Raw genomic sequence first — 12,069 nt, 5'->3', positions numbered from 1 at the left:
ATGTATTTCACTGGAATAATTTAAAGAAAAATGTGGGCAATTCTGTATTTCTTCTGCAACAGCTCCCTTAAAGATCCCTAAACAAAAACTGCAACAAAATTCTTTTAAATCCAGTTTCCCTTGATACAGTATTGATGTATTCAGTTTTAATGGAAGAGTCACACTTTTAGATCCATTTTAAGCTACAATGTAGTGAATAGCAATTTTTCCTGCCTGCTCACCTTAAAATGGAATTTGTGCTATTTTTGAAATTTTGATATGTAAGACTGATCATTGTCAAAATGTATGTCATCTTGAGATGACTATATTTAGCATCAACAAAGGAATGTCTTATCTAGATTTTTGAACAGTATTTTTCCCCAGAAATTACACTTGAAGTATTTAGGTTAGGGTTTCATTTGTGAACAAAATGAAAACTGAGTATGTATATTTGGAAGAGATTAATTGGGGTTTTAGATTGCTTAGAACCCAAGTGGCCTGAAATGAAATACTATTTCACTTAAGAACAATGAAACCTCCTGTTATCTCTGAAACACCCTAAAGGCAAATAAAAGTATTGATTACATAAAAATACATGCTTAAAAGAAAGAAAACTATGTAGTAAACGTAGAAGAATATGTAACAGATGGGCAGATGTCTAAAAGTTTTTATGGAAGAGAGGACTCAGTACATTGTGTGGTGTGTAGGCCACACGCACGCACACGCGCACACACACACACATCTTAGTAGTCTACTTTATAATTTAGAAGGAAAATGACCTGCAGCATTCTTAACAATTTCACCTATTTCTTTCCTTATGTAACCAATCTGCGGTTTATAGCACCTGTGTAGCTTCTTGCCTGTTCTCCTCTGGCTTTATAATTATAAAATTACACATTAGTTACATACACTTGGAATTGTTATCTTTTCTTTTTCTGTTTAAATACTCAGTGCATAGAGTGGCTTGACTGATGCTAGTGTATTTTTTACACTCCAGAAATCCAACTTATTTAACTTTCAGTCAGGTTTGTTTTTTACTATAAAGTTAATACAACCGTATTATATTTATGGTTAAAAAATACAGAGAACGGTAAGGGGGCGCCCATCGTCTGATACATGTGCTGTTAGTGTTTTGATATAGTTTCCTCTTTTCCCTTTGCATGGAGTTTTGTTTCTCGCATTGCCACATCTCAGAGCGAGTACGCGTGCGAAGGACTTGAATGCAGTATCTGCCGTCTAGTAAGTGTTCAGTAGTTGCTGCTCTCCCCCCCCCTTCCTTTTTTCCCTTTTGTCATCTCTTCTTTTTTGCTCTCAGACTAGAAGACAGGTAGATTGGGGCTCCCTAGGCCGGGTCCTGAGGTTGGTGAAATCTGACTTCCACCTTCCTTTCTGTGCCTCCTCCCTGCCCTTTCCTCCCCTTTGACTGCCTGCCTCTGTCTGGCCTCCCCTTTGTCTCTTTGCTTTTTCTTAATGCTGCTTGTTCATTTAGATCAGAGGCCACAAATTGGCAGCCCAAAAGCCACTTCCAGCCACAGACATGCTTAAAAATTGGTATATCTTATATTAAAATGTGAATTTTCAGCCTCCCTTGAAAAGTTGGAAGATCTGGGCAAAACTGGGTCCACATTTCTGCACAGCAAGAAACCCTGAACGAAGCTGTGGCTCCCTCCTCAGACAGGGCACATGCTCTCCTTTTGACATAGTCTCCACCATTCCCTATGGTTTTCCAATTAGCCATCACTCCTTCACATTACCTGTCAATTATACTACATAACCTCGGCTTACATTTCCTAACCCTAGACACTTGACTCTGCAGGCTCCTGATCTAAGTATTAGGGCAAGTCTGAAGCCGTGATATGATGGGAAGTCTGCTGGACTTGGCATTAGGAACCTGGACTTTAAGTGATGCAGATGCATTTTGGTTAGTAATCATTCTCTTAAATAATGTGATCATGGGAATGGGAAGGAGAGGTTAACATTCATTGACACAAATTGCTGGTGTCAGTTGAACTGAAAGGAACCATGTATTGTTAACTTAAACAAAATATTTTAACTGGTAGAAATTTAGAAAGCATAGGGGAGATATTTCTGGGAAAGAAGGCTTTCCTAGGAACTCTGAAACAATCCTACTCCTTCCCCATCTTAGAGAGAGTTTTTGGAGCCCCTAGACATTGGCCATAAAGCAGAGTTAACTACATACTGTTCTTCCGTCTCACCACCCCACCCACTTGTTTGGAGCCAGAGCCATGGGTCTTCCCATTCCCAGCTGTGTCCTTCAATGAAAGGCCATCTTCCACTTGAAGAGAGGGTAAGGAGGCCCAATCTCCTCCAGAAATTACCACATTCATTTGCTTGGGAAGCCAACATCCTGCAGCCCAAGTTTCTGGTTTTTCATCATATATAATGTAAACTCACTCCACTTTATTTTACTTTCCATAATTTTATTTGTTTGTTCATTCATCATGCATCCTCTTCGTTAGTCCTCCTTTTGGAGATATCAGTCATAAAAGTTTTATTTGGGCTGATTTTGGGTCAGTTTTCCTGCTGTCTCCTGCTATCCTAATAATTCATCCACTCGCTTAACTATGAATTGAGTTTGTACTGTGTCCTAGTTGTTGTGTGAGACACTGAAGATAAAAACCCAGGAGAGCACACTGCTTACCTTTCAGGGGCTCATAGTATGATGAATGCTCTTTGAAAAGTAACACATACAGTCATAGGAGTGCAAGGTATTATATATTATTCATACAAAAGAATGTCAAAGCAGGTTGAAAATAAGATTCTTAGTTATCAGTGAGGAATTGTGTATCGGTATGAGAAAAAAAATCTCATTATTTCAAATAGGTAAAATAGGATCTAATTTCACATTTTTGAGTTGTGATGGGGTTTATGATGTTTTATAATATAATGTTTAAAGTGTAAATTTCAAGCTTCATTAAATGTTATAAAGTTACATTATATGTGAGTTTGTATTTCTTGTGCAAGTGAAAAATGATGAAAGTGTAGGCTCACACTTTATGAAGCTCAAAACAATGTTGTTTGTTCCAAAGACTGTAAAGAGGTGGGTTTTAACATTACTTGTAGCATATAGTTCAATGTTTTGTCTAAAAACCTTAAAAGTTGAGACAAAGAATTTACTTGAGTTTAATGAATACTGATTTAAAACTGTTATTTTCTTGACAATTCTTTTCTCCTTGAGAGAGGAGATGATACATTAACACAGTGAAACAGCTACTGTAAATGAGAGAGTTGTAATTTAAAATTCTTTTCTTGATTCCTGCATTATTTGCTCTCTCGAAATATTTTAATTGCAAATCCAAAAAATGTCAAGTAAAGTAATGAAATTTAGAAAATGTAGAGACCAAACATAGGTCCAATGCAATTCTGGAACAGAAACATTAGTGTGCGTATTTTAAGATGATCTGTCTTACTTGGTACTATATTCCACTAGAAGACTTACGTGTTGTCTCACAGCTTGAGGTTTATACCTTAACGTTCAACCTGAAAATTATTCTATAACAGCTCAAAAGTATACACTAACGTATTTTATCAGGCCGTTAAGTCATTTTCAAAAACTTCTGAAGCCTATCTCATTAATTGCTATGCCCGCTGCTACCAATATTAGTATTACTATTACCATTGGGTATATTGTGTTTGTGTACACACACATATACACGTACACACACACACGCACACATAAATGTATGTATACATATGTACTCTTTTAGGTAAAAATGGAGAATGATAGAGTGAAGTGAGTAGCTGACTAGAAGTCAAGAAGCCTGGAGTCTAGTTCCTTGTTCTCCTCCTGAGCAGCCTGCAGCCTTGGAGCGGTCACTGAATCTTTTTGAACCTCCCTTTTTTCATATGGTAAATAAAGGGGTTGGACTAAATGATCTTTAAGGTCCTTAGCTAATGAGCTGTAAAAATCCATAATTCTTAGCAGAGTATAACCAGACCCCAAACGTAATCTGACAGGCAGTAAAACCTGTTCAAAACTGAACTAATATTCTGACTCCTTAAGCATGCTTTTAATGGTACCCCGGTCCACTCAGTTTAGCTCAAACTAAAAGCCTTGAGCTAAGTCTTGATGGTATTCCTCTCCTCACCTCCATCCTCCAAATCTAACTGATCAAAGTTCTTGCAATAATGTCTCTCCTACAGTGTGAGTTCCCTGGAGGGACTTTGTCTTTTTGTTCACTTTTCTGTCTCCACAGCCTAGGGTTGTCCCTGGCATATAGTAGTAGTTGAATAAATACTTGTTAAATAAGTGAATGAATGGGCCACCATGTCTTGTCAATTCCACTTCTGAAATGTCTTTTCCAACTTTTCATTCCTCGTGCTGCTGTCTTAATTCAGGCCTGTACTTCTCTTGCCAGGATCGCTGTGCTTGTCCTCCTCCCTGTGGTCTTTCCTCATTTTACTCCAGTTTTCTGCACTGCTATCAGAGTCTGTCTCTTTTTTCTTTCTACAATACATGTCTCATTAAGTCACATTTCTGCTTGAAAAATCATCCTTTGCTGTCTCCCCATTGACTACAGGATCAAGTCTAAACTTTTTCTCAACATAGCATTTAGGAATCTTCCCATTCTGTGCCTAGTCTGTCTTTCTGGTTTTACCATTGATTCTCTGGACGACTTACAGCTCCCCAAACTTGGAATGGGCTGTCAGGCGCTCGTGTTCCTGTTCATGTCGCTTCTTTTGCCTGGATGCCCTTACCCTCTTTTCTATTTTGTGAAATCCTACTTATCCTTCAAGCTCTAAATCAGATGTCCCTGTCTATCTCTGTGTAATCTGCCTTAGTCCCAACTCCCTCCTTAACCCCACCATAGTCTTTTCCACGTTTCCATAGCCCTGTATGTGCACTGCTGTAATAGCATTTACTACTTCGTATTGTAATTAGTTGTAATCTCATTTGTTTTTCCCAACAAAGCTACTTGGTTTTAAAAGCTATCACATGTATTTGGTGTGCCATTGCCAGGCGTAACATCTGTTACACAGTAGGGTCTCCTCACAAAAACAGTAGGTGGTCAGTACTGACCTAATCTGTCAAATTTGGAAAAAATGCAGTCTTTCTGATAAATCGTGGACAGGCTGTGGTAATAATGCAGTATTCCCTCTGACACCTGTGGTGGTTACTTAGTTGTCTTCATTTAACATGAATGCTTAATATGCTGGGATGACATTAACAAATCCCTTTGTCATCCCTTAATGATGACCAAGCTTTTGTTGAGGAGCCACATTTTCAGCCTGATCCTTTGGTCAGTGTTTTCTCTTATTCTCGATAACAACTCAGCTGGCTCGCCTGAGATCTTAGACCCTTGAAAGTGCGGTGAGGCCTGATTGTTGTGTTGTTGCTGCCCCCTGAAGGTGGCTAAAGGCATTGCATCTGCCTCTGCCTGCTCGGACAGAAGAAGAGTAACTTAAAACTAGATTAAGAAAAATCTGTGAGAGCCCAGATATAAAGTCCTTTAACATTTAGGGTACTGAGTATAGGAATTAAGTTGTTAAACTGGCCTTCATTTGGCCTTCTAAAACACTGTGAGGAAATTCACTCAGTCTAACTACTTTCTTTTTAGAATGAGAACTGACATGATCTGATCGAATGTTTTTTCCTATAATTCAGCAAATCTCAGAATGTGCTTTTAGAATACTTGGGAGTCCCCAAGAGCCTTCAGGCACCAAAGAAGTTCTTCCTTTTCCAGTTACATATCTGTGCGAGGCCATGTTTTCTTTACATACATCAGTCACAACAGTTTGAATGCAGAAGCCGGTATGAGAATACACCTGTCTTTTATTAAGCGAGATAATAAAGAGATGTGCAGAAATGTAACACAACACCAGTCTTCTCACTAATTATTTTTAATTTGGAAAATATAGTTGTCTTTCATAAAGTGTGTTTATATAGATTCATAATGGGTTTGTTATTGTTATTTTAAATGACTTAAGTATATATTTGAAAATTCTGTTTTAATATTCAATACATTAAATATCTGTAGATAAACTTTATATAAACAAAAGCTCTCTGGTCTCCTCCACAATAGGTCCAGACATTAGGCCCTGAGCTCAAAAAGTTTGAGGACCACTCCTCTATTTCATCGCCGTTCTTCCAGTGGGGGCATTTTTCTTCAACATCACAGAGCTTACTTTTATATGTGTTTACCTATTTTCAGATGCTACTAAAATAAATCTTTCCTATCTAAAAATTTAAGCTGTATTATATTTTCTTGGTATTTGTCTTTTAACCCCTGTGGTCTATGAGCAACACGAGAAGAGGTATATTATCCTATTCGTCTTTGTATATGTAGCGCCTTCCACTGTCTAGCATGGTGTAGAGAGGTGTTTAGTAAATGTTTCTTGAATTAATTAATAAATACATATTTATTCATTTTAGCTAATTCCTTCATTTCCCATTTATTCTTAGTTCTGTCATACTTATCATCTCTAAATCTATGAAGTAACATGCAAACCACCTAGTGTATGACACATAGTAGGGACTCAGTTGTTAGTTTCCACCTTTCTCCTTTATTTAGTGTAGAGATACCAGGTCTTTCCTCCGATGTATTGTAACTTTTAAAAAAGTCCCTACATTTTATTGATACATGTAACAATTTTATTAATGACTTTGTCAAATAAGAACTTGACAGTTTTCTTTGAGTGGTTATTTTGAAGTCTTCCCAAGAGAGAATAAAAGGCAAGAGTTACGGGTTTTGATTCTGGGTGTACTTCTGAGAGGACAGGAGGATGTGGGGCATGGTGCCTAGAATGTGGTGGGTGCAGCTAGAGTAGGATTTTTCCCAACATTTTTAATTTATTGTTTGTTTGTTTTTGTTTGGGGGGAGGTAATTAGGTTTATTTATTTACTCATTAATTTTAATGGACATAGTGGGGATTGAACCCAGGACCTTGTACATGGTAAGCACATGCTCTACCACTGAGCTATACCCCCCTGAAAAGTTTTGATAATTCAAAAATGTTTATCAATATTCTGAAGGAGAGAAGGCTGTTAAAGTGAGTCCTTTGAATTTTATACCTTCTCATTTTATAAGTTTACTAATCAAAATGATAATACATATAAATAATACATATATATGAGTATTTCTAGTAAGCATAGTTGTATGAAATTGAAGGAGGGCCTGGGACCTCTGTGCTAAATAGGGCAGCAAATTCCAGATGAGCTTATAGACTCGTAGGTGAAGTGTTGACTAATAATATATGTATAAAGCATACACATGGGTGGAGATGATAAAATAAATCAAAGATTGAATGGACATTTAGAATTGGAGAGTATGTTTTCTAAAGATTAATTTGAGAAATTTTTGTAAATGTTCAATAGCAGATTTTAAAATGTAGTGGTAGGCAGTTTATTAAAGGAATGAAAGTTGAGTCAAAGGAACGGGGTCTTTTAGATTTCTCAATTTTGATGATTACTACATGGATGTCGAAAACCTTTCCATGATGGCTTTTGGATTTATTTTAAGTTGTAATTTATGATTTAACAGGCATTGAGCTAGGCACTGGAAAGGAATCAATCCTCTGTAATCTGGGAAAAAAGCACAAAGTCTGCCAGATGTACCGATGAAAGTCTGGGTGGGAGGAAGAGAAGTGCAAAATGTGGACCGAGAATGGAAGTCATTGACCTTAGGCGTCTAGCTGGAAAGTGGGTGTGGTGTATGCTGCCTTTTAATTCTGTATCAGGTAGGGTTTATTTTAGAACCTTACCTGTGTCTGCAGACAGCAAAGCAGACCGAACCGTTACAAATCCTGTTCCAAGGCTTTAGTTCAGAGTTTTGGCCAAGAGACTGTTAACAATAATGGAGGAGAATAAGCAGAGTGTCTGTCTGCTCAGTGCCGCCTTTCTCAGGGCTTGGCAGAGCGCCTGGCACGTCATAGATTCTTAATAAATGTTTGTGTAATGAATGGTGTGTTCTATTTATATCATATTCCTGCATAATTATGATCTTCATGATAGTCATACATTATATCCAGACAACACTTAACTGTTTATAAAGTGCCTCCTCTTGAAGTTGGCAGAATTTACTTATTCAATAAACAGTTATTATGTCTTCTGTATACCAGGCATATGCTAAGTACTATGGGTACAGCGGTGTTCAAAATACCGTCTCTACTCTCAAAGAGCTCACGTTCTGTAATAAACCATAGTGGAAGAGAATATTAAAAAGAATGTATATAACTGAATCTCTTTGCTCTGCACCAGAAACTAATACAACAGTGTAAATCAACTATAATAAAAATTTTTTTTAAAAAGCACTCACATTCTGGTAAAAGGTGGTTAAGAGAGAAGTTTATTACCATGCACTGTAGTAAATGCCACAGTTGGGGTAAACGTGAGGGTGTTATGGAAACACACAGGAGAAGTAACCCAGCCTTGTGGAGACAAGGAAGGCTTCCTGGAGAAAAATGACAATTTATCTAAGAACCAAAGGATGAGTAGCAGTTATAAGAGAATATGGTGCAGTTATGCCAGTATTTCAGAGCATGAGGAAGGTATGGAGAGAGATGACACTACAGAGGTCATTTAAACTTCCAAAGTGTCTTAAATCACTGAAGAAAAAATGTAGAGTGAGAAGAAAAAGGCAAAAACTGAAACCTGGGGGCCAACAACGCCTGAGAAGTGGAAAGAGGCAAAGAAGCCATCAGAGGAGCAGAGAAGGAATGGTCAGACACACGTAAGAACAGGGAGAGAAAAGGTGTCACGGAGACAAGCGAGAAGGATGAAAAGAATGAAGGAGCAACCGAGACCATCAGGTGTAGAAATGAGGCTCAGAAGGCGGTAACTGTCCATTTAATTTGGCACTGTAATGAGAAAAGCATTATTATGCCTAACTTACCTGTAAAACTGAAGTTCACAGAAGTTAACTGGCTTGTCCAAGACCGTACATCTAATAAATGAGCTAAACAGAAACCCTAATCCAAGTTTTCTGGTTCTAACTCCAGTACTTCTTCCACCATCATTGTCTTAATGTGCTTGAAAAATCGACAATTAACTGAGAAAGCACCATTAAGATATATTTATAATTCCAAATTCTGCAAAGGTCTTTAAGCGTCAAAAGTTCTAGCAGAATATTATGGGAGACTTCAAATTATATTTGTATGACTCTTTTATCAAATTTAAATATACACAGGTTTGTAATTTTGGTATGAGAATTTGCGAAAAGTTGTGACAAAATTGAACCTGTATGTGCCATTTGTTCTGAATTTTTCATTTCATAATACACATTCCACCACATATAATTATGATCATTTACATATTGAGCATCTTAGTCCACAGTGTGGTCCCTAGATGGCTGAGGTAAGAGGAGGGTAGCTTTGGCAGAGCTGAAGGTCACTGTGCCTTTCTGGGAAAGGGCATGCCTACTTAGGGCACTGAGGAGTGAGGATGGAGAGAGGGTACCAGGAGACAGAAAGAACAGGGTTTAAGGAAACTGAAAATTCTTTTAGCTGCAGTTTAGAGAGCATTATGTCTCCATTCCTTGACTAAAGTTCAGTGTCTGTGACACCATTCCACAGGAAGTTCCTTGATGGGATGGGTTTATGGTTTAGTGTTAAGATTCACTAAAATGTGTGACATTCACCTAATTTTTAAGCATTTCAAAGTCTTTGTCATGACTTTGTTGGAGTCAATTAATACTTTAAAATGCCTTCAGAAAACCAAAATTCTCAGTCACTAAACAAATAAAAGTGAATTTGGTTACCCTAGGAGTACACTGTTAAATTCTGTTAGGTAAGAAATTCAGAGGCCTGTATTCTGGGCAGTTTAGTAGAATGATAAGATATATCAGTGTGCTCCTTAATCAAGAGAAGGATATACATGTGAATATTGTTACTTGATTCTTCACTGTCATTAGAAACAACAATAGGAGTGCTGCTTGCATGTCGCCGACTTGGGCACTTTAAAATCAAACAGTCCCTGACTTTATCACACATGAATGAGTTTACTAAATGAATTCTAAACCACAGTCAGCTGAGATAGGGGCATTTCATTCAGTACCTAAGAATCGTTTAATAACCTAACTCTGTTTTGCTTAACTCCAAGGAATTCTAAGAGCATAACTGCTAGCGTGTATCACTTTAAAAGGAGAGAAAGGACTTAAATAAAAACTCTGTACTGCTCACATTGTGCAAAATGCTCATTTCTCCCTTACCCAGCACCAGGTCCTACTGCCAGTTGCCAGCTAAAGATTACAAATTCATTAAGTGGAAAGAATACTATTAATCATGTCTTTTTAGCTTCCAGCATATTTCTGCTGCTCAGAATTGTGGTTCTCAAATAATTGGATTAAAAGCTCTGTTGATTACACAAGTAGGTAAAACCTTATAAGCTGGTTGCTATTCTCCCCGACCTCGCCACACAAAACAGTTGTACTGATTTCTTGGCATCAGCATATTACAGTGGGTGAGAATGCAGACTCAGTAGTCACATTGCCTGCTTCTATCCTGGGTCCACCACTCGTTAATTGAATGTTCTTTGGCAAGTTACTTGACTTTTTTAAGGCTTGGTTTTCCCAACTGTAACAATTTACATAAGGTTTCAAATTCTGTTAGATAAACTCCAAGACATTGTTCTCATATTAATATTTTAAGAAATCTTAAAATTCTGGGCTTGGAAAGTTTTTTGAGAGAGGATTTGATGATAGTATTTAAAGGGTTATTGTGGGAAATAAATGAAATAATGCTTGTTAAACACTTGGCTCATTACCTGGCATGTAGTAAAGGCTCAATAAACATTAGCTTGGGTTATTATCATCATAAATTATTTATATTGTGATCAAAGGATATGTTAGTGAGATAATGGGTTTATATAAGACAATACATTCAGTGACTGTGAAACAGAGTTCTTTCCTGTAAAGTTGATAAACCATAGTCAGATACATACCTTTAACCCTGGTTTAGCACGGAAAGACAACTGAGTTAGCAACTGAAATACACTCTTGTTTCTACCAGGCAGATTCATGCCTTTAAAAAATTATCTGTGAAGGAATCCTGCAATTCTTTATTTGATTGATTTTGAAATTTTTTCTTCAGTGTAAAACTATGCAGGAGATATAGGTCCTATTGGTTTATAATCTATTCCTTAAAAAACAATTCTATAATACAAAAAGCTAATAAACTTCTTTTGGTATAAATTTTTTATCCTCAAAATGCAGAACGGAGCAAACTGTCAGCAAAGGATAACTTGCTTATATTTTAACCCCAAAAGTTGAAGTTAGTACTGTTCAGATTTTCACAGACTTTAAAAATGAAAGCTCAGAATACTGAAATGACATTTAAAAAACTATTTTAAGTGGCTTTACTAATACTAAATTTAAAAATCAACCTTATTTTATTCTAAATCTATAGATAAGTCAAGATACAATTTGAAGATTTTTAAGAAAAATTAGATGACAGGGGCTAGCTGATTCATTTATTTTCTGGGACTACTCTCAACAGGCTAATTCTTCAATATTACCAAGCCATACAACTTTCTTTCATTTCACCAGGGAAAAAAGGCTTCCTGAAATTCTGTCTGGCCAGTTAATTCAGCTGAAATAATCAGTTCCTATAATCCCATGTGAGATTGCTCATCATACCTTTTGGTATTACACTTTGGAATTGCACAAATAATATATTAACATATGCTTACTGACAGAGAAATGTAGGTTTTTACCAAAAAGGGAAAATTATGGTGAGGGAGACTCTACATGATGAAATTAATCAAAATGATTGATATGTACTAATGTCAGGTATTATTCTTAAGTTTTTCACATATGTTATCTCATCTAATCCTAATTAGGAAGCAACAGAGTTAGAATTTAGATTTAGGTCTGATTGATATCAAATTGTATTAATCAAAGTGTGAAGTGATGCAGGCTTGTATTAGTTTGGGGGCTGTGAAAACAGTGAAGCAACATGTAAGAACAAATTTAAAAGTACCATTCACAAAGCTTGACAATCTGTTAAAATTTAGGAGGTATAGAAAAAGAATGAACTAGAAATAACTCTGAGGTTTGAGAAGCTATGAGAATAAAGAGAAGGTTTTGGTTCGTTATACAAGAAGAAATATCTAATAGGTAACTCTAGGTATGATAC

At 36.8% G+C, this 12,069-nt stretch overlaps 1 protein-coding gene and 1 non-coding gene across 5 annotated transcripts in view; one reads left to right on the top strand and one right to left on the bottom strand.

The window, feature by feature from the left end:
* NEXN (nexilin F-actin binding protein) overlaps positions 1–12,069 on the top strand; it is a 40,905-nt gene that overhangs the window by 1,683 nt on the left and 27,153 nt on the right. The gene's annotated exons all lie outside the window — the stretch shown is intronic.
* On the bottom strand, positions 6,857–6,928 carry TRNAG-ACC (transfer RNA glycine (anticodon ACC)). The gene has a single exon. It is a non-coding gene; the product is annotated as a tRNA-Gly (tRNA).

Source organism: Vicugna pacos, chromosome 13, assembly GCF_048564905.1.
Source record: "Vicugna pacos chromosome 13, VicPac4, whole genome shotgun sequence".
In the NCBI taxonomy this organism is placed as follows: Eukaryota; Metazoa; Chordata; class Mammalia; order Artiodactyla; family Camelidae; genus Vicugna; species Vicugna pacos.
Note: the sequence above shows the minus strand (reverse complement) of the source record. Positions and strands in the feature narration are given on the sequence as shown.